Genomic DNA, 11,785 nt, shown 5'->3' on the forward strand with positions numbered 1-11,785 from the left:
TGGCGGCGGCTGCTGCTACCACCCAAGCACTTTGATTGACACTCAGCCCGTCTGCTCGCAACATTGTATCCACTGAGCAGCTGCGTCTGCCAGAGTGTGCACAGCACAGGTACAACTGGAAGCAAAACACACACACACACACACACCAGTTCATATGGCAGCCGCACTCTATAGTTCGTACCTACCGCTGCGCTAATAGCCAAGTTGGAAACATCGGGCAGGCACAGCGTATCCTGGCAGCCTGCGTCTGTATGCTCCACGTATTCGGGTCATGGGTGTATGTGCAGGGGGCCCGGAGCCCTAGGGGGCCCATAAAGTCTCTCTTCCCCACATTGTAAACCAATGCTATCAATGACGCTTTATAGTTTGGGGGCCCAGTTCCAGACTTTGTACTGGGGCCCCGCAGCTTCAAGTTACACCTCCGGATCAGGATAATGCTAGGCCATTCCAACCAGCCTGTGTGTGTGACCTGCAGTCGCTGGTAGTCGAAAAGCGGCCGGCCCCGGATGCGCGCTTCAGAGTGGACAGACAGCAGCGGACCCCCAATCACACAGGCCCAAGGCTTGCTATGTAGCACGGAATACCTCATTGGACTGCAGCACTCCACGCGGGCTGAGATACACGCTCCACGTGGGATGGGCAGTATTCGTCCATGAAGATCCAGGCCAACGTTTAGAGATGGAGCAACACTCGGGGAGCAAAGAACTCCAACGAACGGACGCCTACTTTACAAGGATGTATTGCTTTATTCAATGCATGGACACAGAAACAGTTCAACCGCTCGATTACAGACCGCAGTCAATACAGTAAAGAAAGAAATGTGTCTGTTTAATGTAAACTTGCATGGAGCTCGTTTGTCAGCCACTGACTGAATGCTGCTGCTGCATGTCTAAAACGTGGTCTGACGTTACACGCACCACCAGGGATAAGGCCTTGCCTATAAGCATTCCCCAGCTGGCAAAAACCGAACCTCCCTGCCTATTCCTCACCATGGAAGAACGGAACCTACCTTTTTTTTAAAAAAAGAAAGCCACAGCAGCAGCCAACTCGATTTTGGTAGGCCGCTGTCTCCCCCTTGTGTGCTGCATAAAAAATGCACTCCACTAAAAATAGCAATGATCCACGAAATAGAGCGTATGGAGAGAATGAGGCTTCCAGATGAGCCGTCAGGCTATGATAAATTGTATCACACCTGGGCGATATGGATAGATGCCCGGAGCTCACCCCTATTTACCAAGTGGTTACAGACAGGGACATGTGAGTAACACGTTTAAACCACAATCGTAAAGAGAAACAACAATTCCGGAGCCCGCCCCCCCCCCCTTTTTGTTTTATTTTTTCTTTCTCCCGTGTCATAGATACCTACCCCCCCCTTACCCTCCCCTCATTCCCCTGTTTGTAGACCTTATAAAATATCACAGACAAACATGATATAGTTCAACTCGAAATTGATTTATTAAGTTTCATTGTCAAAGTTAATTTTACATTGCTTTGAGATAAGGCAAAAGTTTCCCCCCCTCCATGAAACCAATAAAACCTATATTGAATAAAATAAAAATGATGCAGTTACCGGTAGTTCTGCAGCTTCTTGGTGGAAATAAAGACCATCTCCCGTCTCCCAGCTGCAGCAGAGACTGACTGAAATGGCTGCCAAGCCCGGTATTAATGCTTCTAAATTGATGACATCACAAAGGAGTGACATCGTCAGCCTTCCAAACACCTGGCTCAATTGCATACAGTATGTATGTATGTATGCATGTATGTGAGTGAGTCTATCTATCTATCTATCTATCTATCTATCTATCTTTATTAATTATGTAGAATATAGATATGGATTATTTCTAAATTACAGATTTTGTAGATATAGATTAAAGATAGATTTAAGATTGTGTGTGTGTGTGTGTGTGTGTGTGTGTGTGTGTGTGTGTGTGTGTGTGTGTGTATATATAATGTATATATGTAAAAAAAAATATAAAATCTGTAGTTATGTATGTATGTATGTATGGCGGGCGGGCAAAAAAGGCCTGCTGTATGTTTTTAAGTTCTTCGGATGACCATGCCGCTCTAATATTCTCCTTACTAGGGTCTACTAATGCTGGCCCAGGGGAAGGCAATAAAGCCCTATGGGGCCGAAGCCAATTTCCCTTATTTTAGGTTAAAAGTTTCCATCCGTCCCCACTGGAAATGCGGCCGGCCGAAGAGATCCCTCCAACCGACCGACCGACGCACCTTCAGAGACAAACTAGTGCTTGCTTCTAGTGTCATCGCCGGCTTAACCATCCTTTGTAGGGAGCTGACGAGTCCTGCAGTAGCAGCAGCAGCAGGCTCTGCAAGCCTAGGATGCGTGAGCACGGTGCAAGAGGAAGGACTGAGGGTGTGAGGCTGGGCGCGGTTGAGAAGGCGTGGGGCGGGGCTATGGAAAGTTTTAATAGCTCTCCCAGCTGCCTGGGTGCATTGTGGGTGCGCCCAGAGTGCTGGCTGAGCGTGTTGCCTCAAGCCTTGGAAGTGGAGTTGGGCGGGCCGGGCTACAGGTGAAACCCATTTCGGGTTATCGCTTCTCGGCCTTTTGGCTACGATCAAGTGCAGTTGATCTAGCCGGAGGGCTTGGTGATCGTTTTACTGCTTGGCAGTAGTCTTGCTGTGGTTTCCAGGAATCGACAGACGTATTGAAGATGGCCGGTATCCAGAATACTATTCGTTTTATGGTGGACAGTACAAGTGGAACCAAGAACACCGTCGTGTATGTTGTCCGGGACATTATTATGGAGGAAATCGGAGTTCCCAAGGATGAAATCTTTTGTGTCCAGGATTTCCCAAGGATTGGACAATACGACGTCACTTTCTGCGGAGAAACAGTCTGCCTAAACGTGTTTGAGTGGTTGAGGAGCCATAAAGACACCGCACTACTGCAAGGAATAAAGGTAATCCCTTTATTTGGCATTCAAGAAAAGCCCTTAATCTTGCATGTTTATAATCCTTATACGGATAAGGACATGATTGTGAACTTTCTTAAGCGCTACTGTGACGTAGTAAGAGGTGGAGAGAAAATGACCAATATACTTGGGATTTTTAATTCTAAGTACAAATTCTGGGTCAGACTAAGAATGGACGCCAGTAAACTTGGAGGAGTTACGCACCCACCGGCGAACTTCACTATCGCAGGTAACCGGGGATACCTTTATTACCCGGGACAACCCACCTTTTGTAGGAATTGCAACCAGTTTGGACACACTAAAGAGGATTGTTCCAGTGGCCTGGTTTGCAGGAATTGTCAGGAGACTGGACATCATGCCGGCAATTGTCCAAAGCCAAAATGCTGTGATTTGTGTGGTGATGATGACCACATGTGTAGAGACTGCCCTTTGAATTTACCGTCCAGGGGTGCCTGGAAGCCTAAAACCAACATGGCGGCTACCAGTAGTGAGGCTACCACCAGTCGTGTGGCTTCTGCCAGTAATGTGGCTTCCATTAGTGGTGTTACACCTGCTGTTGCAAACGAGGTTGCTACTGTGTTTAAACCTGTGGTGACTGCAGCGGAGAGTCCTGCAAAACCTCCTCAGACAACTGAGAAAGAGAAGTCTGTTGGGTCAAAAAAACCTAAAACTGCAGAGGTGGGAGCTAAAGAGGTGGAGGAGACCATTAAAAGGAAGATTGGGAGTCAGAAGCCGCAGGTTGGGAGTGCTACTCCTGAAGAGCAGGTGGCTGGGGTAATCAGGCAGCTGGAGGAGATCGTTGAGCAAGTGGACAGCCCTATTAACCCTTCAGCGAACATTGAGGAGTTTTCCTCTCCTGAGACAGTCCAGAGTAAGAGGGAGGGTGGAGGTGAGCTAAATGTTTCCAGCGAGGAGGAGTTTGTGGAGGTGGCTGATAAAAATGCAGCGAAAAAAAGAAGATGCACTAAAAGCAAAGAGACTCTAATGGAGGTCAGCAACCCATTTGAGACTTTGGCGCAGGACCTTGAGTGCTCAGGTGAGAGTGGCGAGGACTGATCAAATGAGCCACCATGAGTCCATATATCACCTGTATTTTGTGGTTTAGCCACTTTAAGTGTGAAGATATATATACAGTATATGACTTTCTTTTTTGCATGAGCTGTGATATGTTGCTATAAGCTTACACCTGAGATATGGTTCTGAATATATGCTCCCAGAATGTGAGGGTTTTTAAATCAAAGGCCAGAAGAGCTGCAATTTTTAGTTTTTTGTGTCAGAAAAAAGCAGATTTGTTTTGCCTTCAGGAGTGCGGCATTAACTCCGATATCAGCCCTTCAGAATGGCCTTATGGTGCTGCTGTGTGGTCTGGGAGCGTATATAATAAGAACGATGGAGTTGGCATACTAATTAACTCCAAAGAGTTGGCGCTACAGAGTAGCGAAGTAATTGAGGCGGGGAGATGCATCTCTGCAGTGCTGCTATATAGAGGTATACAGTTCCGTGTCATTAACGTGTACGCACCTCCAGAAAAACAGGAGAGAAGTGCTCTGTTTGAGAAAATTAAGCTATTTATGCAGGGAAGGATACCCACCGTCCTCATAGGGGACATGAATTGTGATATCTCTAAGAAAGCTTTTGATGTGTCTGCAAAACTTTTATTTGAATTGTGTACTGATTTTCATTTGAGGGATATCCAGCAGGCGTGTGGCATATCCCCTCACCTTAATACCTACCATGCGGACAGGGGTGGAGTCCACTCCAAGATTGATTTTTGTTTCTTATCAGAGAATGTATCTGCAATAAGTTATGTACAAGAGATGGCGCTATTCTCTGACCACGAATGTTTGTTATGTGGGGTGGAGGTGGGGAACGGTGTTGTGTGGGGGAAGGGAGTCTGGAAGTTGAACCTGAAGCATTTGGAGGGGCAGGATATTAAAAAACAGTATGAAGGTTTGTATAGAAAGTGGAGGGAAAGGAAAGGAGATTTTGTAAATATCCTAGACTGGTGGGACTGGGTAAAGGGGAAAACTAAGGCTTTTTTCAGGTCTGTAGGGTATAAAGTAGCCAGGGAAAGGAAGGCAGAATATGTGAGGCTTAGCAATAGGCTGAGTTTCCTGATAAAGTTGCGGGATAGCGGGATAGACGTGCAAGAAGATATCCTGAAGTGCAGGAGAGAAATCAATAGTTTCCTGGTGGAGAAGGGAAAGGGGATAATGTACCGCGCCAAGTTGGACAAGATGCTGCATGATGAGACATGCTCGCGGTTTTTCTTTAAAAAAGTGTTCTCAAAAAAACCAACTTTTGAAATAATAGAGAAGGAGACAGGAGGAGAAGTGAGGGGGGAGGAGGTGCATGAAGAGGTAGCATCCTTTTATGAGGACTTGTACAAAGAAAAATGGAGGGATGAAGTCCTGGAGGGTGATGTGCTAAGCATACTTGAGAATAAATTGGGGGAGGCGGAGCAAGTGTCCGTCGCACGTGATATTACTGCTAAAGAGGTGTGGGAGGCGGTCCAGAGTATGGCCGCTAATAAAACTCCCGGTATGGATGGGTTACCTATTGAATATTATCGTATGCTGTGGAGTGTGATAGGGAAAGATGTGTGTGAAGTGTGCCAGTACATGTGGGTGAATGTGGATGTAGCTGAAAGTATGCGAGGTGGAGTGGTTGTATTAATCCCTAAAAAGGGCAATCTGAAAAACTTAAAGAATTGGCGCCCGATTACGCTTTTAAATGTTGATTATAAAATTTATGCTAAGATCATTGCAAATCGGATGCGTGCGGTAGTGGAGAGTGTGGTGAGCGAGGACCAGTACTGTGCGGTGCCTGGTAGGAAGGTGCATGAGAGTCTGTGTCTGGTGCGGGATTGTCTGGGTGATTGTAAGGAGCGAAAGAAGAGTGTGTATGTGGTGAGCTTGGACTTTGAAAAAGCGTATGATAGGTTGTCGCATGGGTTCTTGTTCCGAGTGTTGGTGCGCATGGGGTTCCCGGGTATGTTTGTAGAGCGAGTGAGGAGTCTGTATGAAAGGATTTATAGTAGTATGTTAGTGAATGGGAAGGTTGGAAGGAGAGTGAATGTGATGTCTGGTGTGCGTCAGGGGTGTCCGCTGTCGGCTGTGGTTTTCATCTGTGCCATGGAACCGTTACTATGTCTAATAAGACAGGATAAGATGGTGAGGGGGATCCACATCCCAGGTAGTGATGGCAGAGAGCTAAAGGTGTGTGCGTATATGGATGATGTGTGTGTGATGTGTGAGTCTGAGAGTGCAGTGAGGAGAGTGAAGCTGTTAGTGTCTGTGTTTTGTGGTGCGTCTGCGTTCCGTATTAACTGGGATAAAAGTGAGTGCAAGGTGTTTGGTGAGACTGGAGTGAGTGCAGATATAGGTCTAAATAATGTGTCTGGGCCAATTAAAATCTTAGGTATTAAGTTTAACAACAATTTAAAGGGGGAAGAGAGCTGGGAGGAGGCAAGACAGAAGGTGGAGAACAGGTTAAATTTTTGGAAATTACGCAACCTCACTATGATAGGCAAAATTTTAATAATAAAGAGCGTAATTTTGCCCATTTTTTTATATGTGGCATTAGTCTTTCCTCCGGGATACATGGGTCAGAGGAGGCTGAACAGAGTCATGTTTCTTTTCTTCTGGGGGTCCAAAATGGAACGTCTGAGGAGGGAGGTAGTGTATAAGAGTTGGGAGAGAGGAGGAATGGGCTTTCCAAATTTAGAGATATACTTTGGATGTAACAGTATAGTCTTCCTTTTGAGCATGTTGCAAAAGACAACAAAAGGAGCGTGTATGATGCGGTACCTAGCAGGGAGATGGTCCGTGCGCATGAAATGGTGTGAATATGATTTAAGGAAACCAGTTGCATTCCAGATCCCCAAGTGGTATGAATGGACGGTATGCTTTGTTGCGAAGTTTGAGTTGGATGATTGTGAAGTGAAGATACTAAAGAATAAGCGAATGGTGAAACGAATGATTGAGAGTAAGGATGAGGAGTCTGATATTAATTCTGTTAGCAGAGCGAATGTGGAGAGAGTGTGGAAGAAAGTGCGGATGGATGGGATGAGTAATAGGCAGAGTGAGATTGTATGGCAGAGTCTGCATGGCGTGTTACCGGTGCGAGAGTTTCAGCGTGTGAGAGGTTTGGTGAGGAGTGAGAGATGTCCGAGAGAGGGGTGCGGTGGATGTGAGAATGTGGTTCATTTATTTTGGAATTGCAGCCATGCACAGAATGTGCTGCGGAGACTTGGTCCGTTATGTAAGGAAATAACAGGAGTTAATTTCATGTCCTTTGAGTTAGTTATGTTTGGTTTAGGTGTGAGAGGCAGTGTGAGAGAGAGACTGTTGTGGCTGTTTATGGCGTGTGTGAAGGAAGTGTTGTGGGATGTAAGGAATGTGTATGTGTTCAAGAGGAAGGATGTAAGTGAGAGGGACAGCGTGCGAATGGTGTTGGGGAAATTATACTTTATTTATTTATGGGACAAAAGAAAGGATGGAGTCGATGCAGAAGGCATATGGAAGGTTAAAAAATGGATACAATTAGTTGATTTGTCATGATTTGTAATGTATTTCTGTTGTATAAATGTGTTGGATTTATTATGTTGTGAATAAATAAAAACCTTATGGTTTATCAAAAAAAAAAATAAAAAATCTGTTCTTATCAGTTTAATATCTGATACGTCCCCTATCTGGGGACCATATATTAAATGGATTTTTAGAACAGGGAGCTGGAAAAAGAGCTTGCTCTGTCCACTCCACGCATTGACCTGGTATTGCAGTACCTCCAGGACCGGTGCACCCCCTTTCCTACAGCAGTTTCCAAAAGCAGAAAAACAAAACCGACGAGCAAGAGGTGCAGCGCAGCTGTGGCGGCGGCTGCTGCTACCACCCAAGCACTTTGATTGACACTCAGCCCGTCTGCTCGCAACATTGTATCCACTGAGCAGCTGCGTCTGCCAGAGTGTGCACAGCACAGGTACAACTGGAAGCAAAACACACACACACACACACACACACCAGTTCATATGGCAGCCGCACTCTATAGTTCGTACCTACCGCTGCGCTAATAGCCAAGTTGGAAACATCGGGCAGGCACAGCGTATCCTGGCAGCCTGCGTCTGTATGCTCCACGTATTCGGGTCATGGGTGTATGTGCAGGGGGCCCGGAGCCCTAGGGGGCCCATAAAGTCTCTCTTCCCCACATTGTAAACCAATGCTATCAATGACGCTTTATAGTTTGGGGGCCCAGTTCCAGACTTTGTACTGGGGCCCCGCAGCTTCAAGTTACACCTCCGGATCAGGATAATGCTAGGCCATTCCAACCAGCCTGTGTGTGTGACCTGCAGTCGCTGGTAGTCGAAAAGCGGCCGGCCCCGGATGCGCGCTTCAGAGTGGACAGACAGCAGCGGACCCCCAATCACACAGGCCCAAGGCTTGCTATGTAGCACGGAATACCTCATTGGACTGCAGCACTCCACGCGGGCTGAGATACACGCTCCACGTGGGATGGGCAGTATTCGTCCATGAAGATCCAGGCCAACGTTTAGAGATGGAGCAACACTCGGGGAGCAAAGAACTCCAACGAACGGACGCCTACTTTACAAGGATGTATTGCTTTATTCAATGCATGGACACAGAAACAGTTCAACCGCTCGATTACAGACCGCAGTCAATACAGTAAAGAAAGAAATGTGTCTGTTTAATGTAAACTTGCATGGAGCTCGTTTGTCAGCCACTGACTGAATGCTGCTGCTGCATGTCTAAAACGTGGTCTGACGTTACACGCACCACCAGGGATAAGGCCTTGCCTATAAGCATTCCCCAGCTGGCAAAAACCGAACCTCCCTGCCTATTCCTCACCATGGAAGAACGGAACCTACCTTTTTTTTAAAAAAAGAAAGCCACAGCAGCAGCCAACTCGATTTTGGTAGGCCGCTGTCTCCCCCTTGTGTGCTGCATAAAAAATGCACTCCACTAAAAATAGCAATGATCCACGAAATAGAGCGTATGGAGAGAATGAGGCTTCCAGATGAGCCGTCAGGCTATGATAAATTGTATCACACCTGGGCGATATGGATAGATGCCCGGAGCTCACCCCTATTTACCAAGTGGTTACAGACAGGGACATGTGAGTAACACGTTTAAACCACAATCGTAAAGAGAAACAACAATTCCGGAGCCCGCCCCCCCCCCCTTTTTGTTTTATTTTTTCTTTCTCCCGTGTCATAGATACCTACCCCCCCCTTACCCTCCCCTCATTCCCCTGTTTGTAGACCTTATAAAATATCACAGACAAACATGATATAGTTCAACTCGAAATTGATTTATTAAGTTTCATTGTCAAAGTTAATTTTACATTGCTTTGAGATAAGGCAAAAGTTTCCCCCCCTCCATGAAACCAATAAAACCTATATTGAATAAAATAAAAATGATGCAGTTACCGGTAGTTCTGCAGCTTCTTGGTGGAAATAAAGACCATCTCCCGTCTCCCAGCTGCAGCAGAGACTGACTGAAATGGCTGCCAAGCCCGGTATTAATGCTTCTAAATTGATGACATCACAAAGGAGTGACATCGTCAGCCTTCCAAACACCTGGCTCAATTGCATACAGTATGTATGTATGTATGCATGTATGTGAGTGAGTCTATCTATCTATCTATCTATCTATCTATTAATTATGTAGAATATAGATATGGATTATTTCTAAATTACAGATTTTGTAGATATAGATTAAAGATAGATTTAAGATTGTGTGTGTGTGTGTGTGTGTGTGTGTGTGTGTGTGTGTGTGTGTGTGTGTGTGTATATATAATGTATATATGTAAAAAAAAATATAAAATCTGTAGTTATGTATGTATGTATGTATGGCGGGCGGGCAAAAAAGGCCTGCTGTATGTTTTTAAGTTCTTCGGATGACCATGCCGCTCTAATATTCTCCTTACTAGGGTCTACTAATGCTGGCCCAGGGGAAGGCAATAAAGCCCTATGGGGCCGAAGCCAATTTCCCTTATTTTAGGTTAAAAGTTTCCATCCGTCCCCACTGGAAATGCGGCCGGCCGAAGAGATCCCTCCAACCGACCGACCGACGCACCTTCAGAGACAAACTAGTGCTTGCTTCTAGTGTCATCGCCGGCTTAACCATCCTTTGTAGGGAGCTGACGAGTCCTGCAGTAGCAGCAGCAGCAGGCTCTGCAAGCCTAGGATGCGTGAGCACGGTGCAAGAGGAAGGACTGAGGGTGTGAGGCTGGGCGCGGTTGAGAAGGCGTGGGGCGGGGCTATGGAAAGTTTTAATAGCTCTCCCAGCTGCCTGGGTGCATTGTGGGTGCGCCCAGAGTGCTGGCTGAGCGTGTTGCCTCAAGCCTTGGAAGTGGAGTTGGGCGGGCCGGGCTACAGGTGAAACCCATTTCGGGTTATCGCTTCTCGGCCTTTTGGCTAAGATCAAGTGTAGTATCTGTTCTTATCAGTTTAATATCTGATACGTCCCCTATCTGGGGACCATATATTAAATGGATTTTTAGAACAGGGAGCTGGAAAAAGAGCTTGCTCTGTCCACTCCACGCATTGACCTGGTATTGCAGTACCTCCAGGACCGGTGCACCCCCTTTCCTACAGCAGTTTCCAAAAGCAGAAAAACAAAACCGACGAGCAAGAGGTGCAGCGCAGCTGTGGCGGCGGCTGCTGCTACCACCCAAGCACTTTGATTGACACTCAGCCCGTCTGCTCGCAACATTGTATCCACTGAGCAGCTGCGTCTGCCAGAGTGTGCACAGCACAGGTACAACTGGAAGCAAAACACACACACACACACACACACACACCAGTTCATATGGCAGCCGCACTCTATAGTTCGTACCTACCGCTGCGCTAATAGCCAAGTTGGAAACATCGGGCAGGCACAGCGTATCCTGGCAGCCTGCGTCTGTATGCTCCACGTATTCGGGTCATGGGTGTATGTGCAGGGGGCCCGGAGCCCTAGGGGGCCCATAAAGTCTCTCTTCCCCACATTGTAAACCAATGCTATCAATGACGCTTTATAGTTTGGGGGCCCAGTTCCAGACTTTGTACTGGGGCCCCGCAGCTTCAAGTTACACCTCCGGATCAGGATAATGCTAGGCCATTCCAACCAGCCTGTGTGTGTGACCTGCAGTCGCTGGTAGTCGAAAAGCGGCCGGCCCCGGATGCGCGCTTCAGAGTGGACAGACAGCAGCGGACCCCCAATCACACAGGCCCAAGGCTTGCTATGTAGCACGGAATACCTCATTGGACTGCAGCACTCCACGCGGGCTGAGATACACGCTCCACGTGGGATGGGCAGTATTCGTCCATGAAGATCCAGGCCAACGTTTAGAGATGGAGCAACACTCGGGGAGCAAAGAACTCCAACGAACGGACGCCTACTTTACAAGGATGTATTGCTTTATTCAATGCATGGACACAGAAACAGTTCAACCGCTCGATTACAGACCGCAGTCAATACAGTAAAGAAAGAAATGTGTCTGTTTAATGTAAACTTGCATGGAGCTCGTTTGTCAGCCACTGACTGAATGCTGCTGCTGCATGTCTAAAACGTGGTCTGACGTTACACGCACCACCAGGGATAAGGCCTTGCCTATAAGCATTCCCCAGCTGGCAAAAACCGAACCTCCCTGCCTATTCCTCACCATGGAAGAACGGAACCTACCTTTTTTTTAAAAAAAGAAAGCCACAGCAGCAGCCAACTCGATTTTGGTAGGCCGCTGTCTCCCCCTTGTGTGCTGCATAAAAAATGCACTCCACTAAAAATAGCAATGATCCACGAAATAGAGCGTATGGAGAGAATGAGGCTTCCAGATGAGCCGTCAGGCTATGA

The 11,785-nt window shown here is 46.9% G+C and overlaps 2 non-coding genes across 2 annotated transcripts; both read left to right on the forward strand.

The window, feature by feature from the left end:
- Positions 1–7,553: 7,553 nt before the first annotated feature.
- Positions 7,554–7,741, forward strand: LOC136604182 (U2 spliceosomal RNA). The gene has a single exon (XR_010789727.1). It is a non-coding gene; the product is annotated as a U2 spliceosomal RNA (small nuclear RNA).
- A 2,607-nt stretch (positions 7,742–10,348) lies between these two features.
- LOC136604175 (U2 spliceosomal RNA) lies at positions 10,349–10,539 on the forward strand. Its single transcript, XR_010789721.1, has one exon. It is a non-coding gene; the product is annotated as a U2 spliceosomal RNA (small nuclear RNA).
- The last annotated feature ends 1,246 nt before the right edge of the window (positions 10,540–11,785 follow it).

This window comes from Eleutherodactylus coqui, unplaced genomic scaffold, assembly GCF_035609145.1.
Source record: "Eleutherodactylus coqui strain aEleCoq1 unplaced genomic scaffold, aEleCoq1.hap1 HAP1_SCAFFOLD_320, whole genome shotgun sequence".
Taxonomy (NCBI): domain Eukaryota; kingdom Metazoa; phylum Chordata; class Amphibia; order Anura; family Eleutherodactylidae; genus Eleutherodactylus; species Eleutherodactylus coqui.